This window comes from Cataglyphis hispanica, chromosome 11 (genome assembly GCF_021464435.1).
Source record: "Cataglyphis hispanica isolate Lineage 1 chromosome 11, ULB_Chis1_1.0, whole genome shotgun sequence".
Classification (NCBI taxonomy): Eukaryota; Metazoa; Arthropoda; class Insecta; order Hymenoptera; family Formicidae; genus Cataglyphis; species Cataglyphis hispanica.
In genome coordinates this window covers 7386314-7395074 of record NC_065964.1, presented here as the reverse complement: position 1 = coordinate 7395074, position 8761 = coordinate 7386314, and the positions used below count along the sequence as shown (strand labels likewise).

The following is an 8761-nucleotide window of genomic DNA, read 5'->3' as shown; positions in this document are numbered from 1 at the left end:
TACATCTGTACCTTTTGACACGTGAGGAATACAATGGAGATGGCATATAGATAAATACAATAATTAACAATTAAAAGTGAGTTACTATTATCTTTAATCTATCAAGATTATGATACTTTAAATAGAAAATGCAATGCTTGTTCTTCACATTTGCTCTAAATGATGTGTGATTTTATGCTGTTTAACTTTACACGTAATTATATTATTATTCGTAATTTAATATCTTATATCTGTTTTTTTACTACATATAAAAATGTAGAAGCTGATTGAAATAAATATTCACTTGGCCTTCAGATTAAATGCACGTTGATGCAATAAGCTATATGCAACTATAATACGATATAGCAAACACTTTGATATTTTTTACATTTATAATACGATCACTATGTCATAAACTATTTTCTTTTAATTATTTATTTCTATTTAATGATTATTATTGTACAAATGTGTAGAATCCAATTAATTTCGATTTTCTAAAGTACTTTAACACTTTGTCTTAACGTGCAATTGAAACTCCAAAATTAAACGATTATTTATAAATTATATTAGTAGTTTATATCAATACACACATAGTTTTTCTATATTGCTGTACTATTTTTAAATAATTATTTAATTGCATATAAAGCAATGTAAATTTATATATATTAGATAGAAACGGGGCAATATAAGATATATGAGAAGTGATCAATCGTTTTTTTTTTTTTTTGATTACGTATACATTTGTAAGCCTATAAAGATACAAACACATTTCTCTTTGCTTTTACTTTCTCCGACATGTTACGTGACGTGTAATTGTCAAATTTGATGGGGATGAGATCGAGTTCTGTTACCACAGGCCCGCGTGTGACGTAAATATCAATCGAAGAGATAATAACGCCGCAGATAGCGGTGCTTGCGTGATACGCGTTGGCAGTGAACAGTTTATTGAATCTCGTTGAAATGACATAGATCGATATGCGTATTATGCGTCACCGAACCTTCTGCTATCGAGGTTTATCGAGTTATTTCCATATTCTCGATTGATTGCCGGAAGCCTTTATAGCGTCGTTTACTCGCGAAATTAAAAGACGCTTTCAATGCGAACACGACTACCTGAATATCATTCGCGATAATCGGAGGTGACAGCGGATTTACATTGGCCAATAATTTACACACATATTTGGTTGATAAACGTATCGTATAATCCCTTGAGCCATAGATTTCTTAACGAAGTCAATTTCTTTTTGGTGAATATTGATGACATCTTAATTTCCAATCTGAACTCTCTAAGGCTTTCACACAAATGTAATAAAATTTGTATAACAGGTATTATACAATCGTTATGCAATTGACGAGGATAATATATTCGAATCTTATTCGACATAATAAAATAGCTTCGTAACATTAAATTCGACAAAAAAAATGAGTTTTAAATTTGTCTCTGACTAAAGAAGCACCCGATAAAATGAATGAAAATGACGGTTGCAAACGCGATTAAGTATCGGAAATCCAGTCTACCTGATGAAGGTAGACAGTCTCGACGAAGGCGACGAACGTGTCGTCATCGCGCGACAACCGCAACCTTTTTTCCCTCTCGGTATTCTCCTCCGCTATAGAAAGTGAGTACAGGCGTGGTACGTAAGTGTATTGTACAGAGTATAAGAGAAACCTATATAACGAATTACGAAACACCTCGATCCAGACCCGAATATCCGGCTCTCGAAGTAGCTGGGGATGCCTTACGGCTAAAAATCCGAATCGGCCGAATCCGGTCGAGGCTGGAGGATCGAAAAGTTTCCTTTCTAGATCATAACAGAGCTACCGAGTCGGAGATTAATTATCAAAACCGGACCTAGAAGTTACATACGAATCGTTTCCTCATTTTATGCGAGCTTTCTTTGATGTAATAATCGTGATGAAAAAGAAGGATGATATCTTTCTTACAGATGATAATCGGTTAACAGCGATAAGTACGTTGTATAACTACAAATTTTGTCACTTTTATGTCACTGTTATTTTTACTGATGATAATTACTTGTGACAATACCATGTTATGGTTTATCTCGTATATGTAATCTAAATAGTTAACTAGTAATTATCGATTAATATATTCATATACATTAATGAATTTTTATGGTAAATTAAAAAAAGTTGAATAATTTGGATCACATATAAAATTATTCCGAGTTTGAAAAAAAATTTTTTTTTTTTTAATATAAGTTGTGAATTTAATTTTAGATGACCTTATTTTTATTACATAGATTTGATAATAATTATAATATTAATAATAAAAGGAAGAAGCGAAAAAAGATAACAGTTTCGATCACAATTAGTTTGAGATCTTAAATCAGCGATTTTGATAGTGTATTATAAAAAAAGAAAATTAATTTTGTGATTTTTAGATTCCTTCTCTCTCTCTCTCTCGTTGTATATTTTTCATACATGAAAATATTTATTTAATTACTGCAAGTGTGGGATATGAGCTGAATTATAATTGGTGTGTCATATATCTCGAGTAATGACATCCTGCTTGACTACGTGTCATGTAACTGGTGCCACACGCGTATCGGCATCATCGGGTTTCAAAACCGGATTGAGAGAATGCACCATGCCACCCTGCCGAAAAATCCTTTCTCTCTTTTTCTCTCGGGATCGTTAATCGCATTACATAAACCGTGTGTTGTATCTTTCCCAACACACAGAATGATGGCAGAAAATCCGATTTTATCAGATAGGCTTCCAAAGAGTTTACTGCAGCGCGTTAGGGGTTTCGCGCATTTGACCGGGTAGCGTTTGAGAAATTATGACTCATCAACGTTATTACGTTTATTTGCGTCACTCGGAATGCTAATGAGGAGAAAACTGGAATTAGAGTAAACGCTTGACCAACGATGTTTCCCACGAAACTGAATGATCGAGTTGCGGTCACGACTCCGTTTCGACCTTCCTGTGTGACCGAATTAGGGCAGCATTGCTCTGATCATTGAATCGATCTCAGTTTGAACTGTCATCGACTAATTGAGCTCAATCGAACTATTTCATGATTTTACTTAATGTTCCTCATTTAATTTTAATTCTATTCCGTTATTATCGCAATGTTTATTACAGCATCGTCAATTCTTAATTGTTTTTTATGCAGCATTTTTTATTAGTTAATAATTTTATTATAATTCTCATAATATATACATTATAATAATAATTACAAAGTTATTATGCGTTATAATACATAAATAGTGCGTAGATGTATAAATATACGCGCTGCAATTGCATTTACATTTTAAATACGATGCGTTTTCCTGACACACTTTCTGCATCAAACGCCGCACCGCGATAAATCCCGCGTGAAGACCGTTTGATAATCAATTCATTGTAATTGCCGTTACTGTTTTAATGCTCTCGCATTCATTTCAAACTATTGCAGCATAATATATAACATTAACTCATTTTGATGCGTGTTATTTTCCGCCGAATGTGTATAATAGCATCGATGTAAAACATTCATGCATTCATTTAAGTATACTCTTTTATGTTCTTTTGCGTTACATTAATTAGCTGTAAATAAATTTTAATATTAAAACATTGATTTTGCAGTGATTAAGCGATTTTTTTCAGCAAAATTAAATTTTTTGTCAATTTTTTTAGTGATGATTTATTTTATTTAACCGATTTAAAATCAATCTTTTGATGAATGAAAACGTTAAAAACAATTTAATACACAGATAATATAACTTGTTTATTACATGCGCGAGAAACTAGGAATGAGAAAGATTTTATGTTCTCTATTTCGATGATCGATTTATTAATTAAGTGGATATTTAATCGAAGCAAATTTCAAGTTTGTTGCACAATTTATGACGTAGCAATAATTGCCTGACATTCCGTGAAAAGTCTAATCTCATTTACGATTCTATCGATATATAATTGCAACGATTATCTGTCATAGATAATCTGAATTAGTTTTTGCCTTTGTCTATCTGCTTGAGATATTAGATTCATATTTTTGATGACATTTCGTGACAAAATTTATGTTGATTCCATTGAATCGCATTTAAAAATTTAAATATTTATTTTTTTTTTTTTTTGGCATTTTCTGCAAATATAAAGATATATTAATATATCTTTATATTATCGCTAACAATATTATTTTATATAAACGCTCAAGTATTCAGAATGCAAAAAGAAAATAAGTATATATTCTTGTAAAAAGAAGAAATATATAATTCTACAAACGATGCTGCTATTTCTAGCAGAATGAGATTGGGGAAAGGGAATATCCTTGCACTTGATATTCATGCGTTGTGAACACGTACATAATACACTTGTCGAAAGTCATTGCTACGTGCGAGCCTTTGTGCTTTTTGATCGAATTTTTAATTATATATGTATCTTTTCCTCGTTACATATTGACGATTTCTCTTAACAAGCGTCGACACGCATGGTCGATTATAATAATAGGACTAATACTATTATATATGCATGTTCCGCTCGTTAATAAATTACAATCTTGGACTCGACGATCCCAATTAACGTAGTTTTCTCCTTTCTATTTGAAATGGATATCTGGATTAGAATAGAATTAAATAAATTATTCACCCATGTATCTTCTTAAAAATAGTTTCAAAATTTTTAATTCTTTATGATTAATGTAAATTTTTCAAATTTTTATTCTAATAAATCAAGATAAAAAAATTAATTTAAGTTTAAAAAAATATTTTTATCTGTTTATTTTAAAAAGTTTTCTGAATAGATAATATATCCGAATTTTAACAATCTTAAATCTACCTGGTGTATCTTTACCGGAAGTTGGTCGCAGTGTCCTCGAAGAAAGTCTATTCAACCGTACAAGCGTAACTCTATCTGTTTATCTAAACTAGAACGTGAAGGGAAACTCATGGGAAGTTGCGGGAAATGTTGGGTTCCGGAAAAAATGCAGATCTTTGATTGCCTTGCCCCTCTCCCTTTTCTTTTCTCCCCTCTCTCTCTCTCTTTGCTCTCACCTACAGTGTCGGTATATCAAAACGTTTCTCTTTTTATCAAATACCGGAAGAAACTGACACCGCACCGGCGAAAGGATGACCCTACACTGGAAAACGAAAGTCGATTCGCGTGTATAATTACTGTACAGAATAGACTGCATAGACACGCGCCTGTGTATGTTAGAGATAGTACTTGTTCGAGCATCGTTAATCGGTTACATGAATCTTCGAGAAAATTTTAAGATGTCATATATACATATTATATATTACAATATATATATATATATATATATATATATATATATATATATTTTATAATTAATATAAATATTTATAATTACATAAAATTTATTATTTATATAATGTGTTATTTATATAATTTTTGTCGACAGGATTGCAATAATAAAAAATTTATATAAATCCACATAAATATAGAAAAAATTTATATAAATACACATGTAGAAAGAAATGTTTGAAGAATTGTGGTACGATTTAAAAAACAAATTTTGTGATTTTGCATCCAAATCTTACTAATAAATGCTACTTATTGCTACTTTGATCATACTATTACTTCTAGCTTGTAATTAACGTTGCTCGAATGAAGTGACGTTTACTACATTAGTCATAATTACCTTTCGCTTGTTATCCCTTCTATACGCGGTCGGATAAGTGTAAATTACAAGTTATCACAAATTAATCGAGTTCTTCTCTCACGGCGGATCTATAAGCCTAATATAATATTTTTAATAGATCATAAATGTGTGTGACATTATTAAAAGTATGATTAATAATTAACTGGTTACATTAAAGAGACGAATCGCGAGTTTACAATTATCGCATAAAACCAACCAGGAATAGGCTACTCGCTTCGTTGAATGTGGAACAGCCTTATTAAATGCCATAAAAATACATAGCTATTGCATTTGGCGACTTAGCAATTAACGAACGGCGTTAAAACTTTTTTATTATATTGCATGGAGACTACATTTGAAATGATATCGCGCGCGGATGCTTTTATTATATAATAGGATCTCTGTAATTTCACGCGGATGGAGTACATTTAATTATCAACTATCCTGCTTGAAAACTGTAATATTATTATGAATTTTAAACTGTAATATTATTATGAATTTTTTTTTATATAAGTTTTGTTTTATTATATGAAAAATACGAAACAAAATTACTGAATCTGAGAAAATTGAAGATAATTATAAATTTGAATTAATAAATAAATTTGTGAACATGTATTTTATATGTTCTTATATTGTAAACATTTTTAATCACTTATTTGTACATGTGTATAAAACTTAACTCACACGCAATTATTATATACAGCCTAATAATTATGTTGTCGTAATCGATATCTTGGCTAATCGCAATCGGCAAAAACATGATTGATTTCACCGTAAAATATCATTTACCATGGAAAAATTTACCATGGAAAATGAAAGTCAATCACACGTGAATTCCATAAGACAAATTAACAACGGTCGTATTTTAATTTCAAATGAGATAGACATTATACATTGTCAAGCTCGAATCGTTCCCATGTTGCACAATGTCGTTGAGAATATTGTAGGGCAAAACCTTTCATGTTCATGCGTTACAAATATTTGCATGATTGTATCAATCCATCGACATTTTTCTTTTGTTATTTCTTCGTTCATAAAAAAATCTCGATATAACGAAATATTTGAGCTATCGTCTGGAGATTTTTTTAACCATGTCAGTAATGTTTCCTAAGAATATAAATGAAGAGACATAAAAAATACATTACATACATTAGACAATACAATTTTTATGATAGATGCCACCATAATTTTTCGATACGGACTGTTACCATGTAATTGTAATTTACGATCGTAAATGTAAGCGATTTTGGAGAAAGCGAAAGCGTTTTTAGTTTCGAAAAGTCCGGTGAAATACATGCAGGGACGAATATAATATTTAATATGTAATTAACATATTTAATATAATAACATATAACATACTGATACGGTTGCTGAGATATGCATTATGCAGAATATGAAAGTAAAAAAACGTGATGTATATGAAACATAGCATATGTGTAATCTTAATTTTTTTTGCACAAAATTCTTAATTTTATAATAAATATTTTCATGCAAATTGTATGTATAGGAGATTTCAATTTTTCTCGCGTATAAAGTTTGCTTTGTTATATTTAATAAACAAAAATAAGATTTAAAAAAAATAAAGACAATCACAATTTAAATTTAGCGACTTTTAAGTAAAATATCTACAATGTGTATTAATATTATTTAAAAAAAATAACAAACAATAATATATATTTTAATATATATATTTTGTATAAAATATCATTTTATACCATTTCTACCTCAATGGCCATCAATCTCAAAGTTTTGTATCAATCAGAGACGTGAAAGTGATTGGACTTGTCGTACAAGTTAATAGATAAGGATGAGCGGATATATCATACGCGGTTTTTAATTACGCATGTTATATAAGTACCACGCGCCTATCATTCATTACGCGTCATTACGATAGTTACTTCAGATGGACACGATGATCGCGATGTCGTGCAAGTGTTGTAATAGGAAGAATTACATATTTCGCATGATTATATATCGGTTGAGAGACTCTAATTCGTTTTTTAAATAGCGAAATTAAATTTCTCTCATATCCTTGAAACTATCACGCAATGTTGTGTAATTGCTACAGTATATTGCAATGAAATTGCAATAGTGAAAACTCAAACTAAACTTGACAAAATAAAAAGTAGTTTTTAGTTGTGTTTATTATATATTTTAATAGATTTAAAGATTTAAATTTATTTAAATTTGTTTCTTGTAAAAAAGACACAAGGTTATAATAAATTGTTTTGCGAAATGATATATAATAAAGATATTATTTATATTTAAACATTTCTGACAAGCATAAACATGTGCTTTTGAATTAATAGCAAACATTCATTAACTCGGTTTGAACAATAGCCAAATTCTCTTGTTTAATGAACTATTAAAGCACGTTCGCAATTAATGTGCCCCATTATTCACACAAGCCCTTGATTGGTAAAGCTGTTTAATAATTATTTAATATGTAATAATTAATAAGACCATAGTACTCATTAATGAATTTTTATTTATATTATTACTTTATTTATATTTTGTAAAAACTACTCTCTTTAAAATTTTATCATGATTTCAATAACTCATAAATATAATAAAAAGTCAAACACACATATACATTTGCGGTCAATAATATAATATTTATAATTATATATATTTTATATTTATAATAATATAATTTATTAAACACAATTATAGCTACGCGATTATCATTGTAATCTATAAAGAAATTAATATATCTATTAATAGCGGGTACACAATTATTTTATTGATAATATTAATTGTCAATTTAATTGAGAATCAACAAAATTGTTTACATCCTCCACGTCTAAACTTTTATTCTTTTTTTTTTTTCTTTTTTTTTTGGAGGGAGAAAGACATTCAAGTGAATGAAGGGATAATTTTGTCCTCGTAACTTGCAAGTACGCCGCCTTGGTTACGGCGCTGTCGTAACATTAATATCTGTAAATTTTATCTTCTGCAAGAACACCTAATGTCACAGAGGCCTGCAGATATCGTCGAAATAAAACAGAAACACGTTCCACGTAGACCGCATTGCCTCATGTAGCGAAAACATTAAGAGAACAAAGTATCCTTTTTCTTTTCCATCTGATTTCATCTGATTCCATCGCACGTGTCGTAAAACGTAATACGCTCTTCAAATGGTCATAGAAATGACTTCATGAGCTCCGTGAATCG

General features: G+C 29.9%; 1 protein-coding gene across 2 annotated transcripts in view; it reads left to right on the top strand.

Annotated features, from left to right (window-relative positions):
- The window catches only part of LOC126853198 (uncharacterized), a 167802-nt gene that overhangs the window by 115039 nt on the left and 44002 nt on the right, over window positions 1-8761 (top strand). The gene's annotated exons all lie outside the window — the stretch shown is intronic.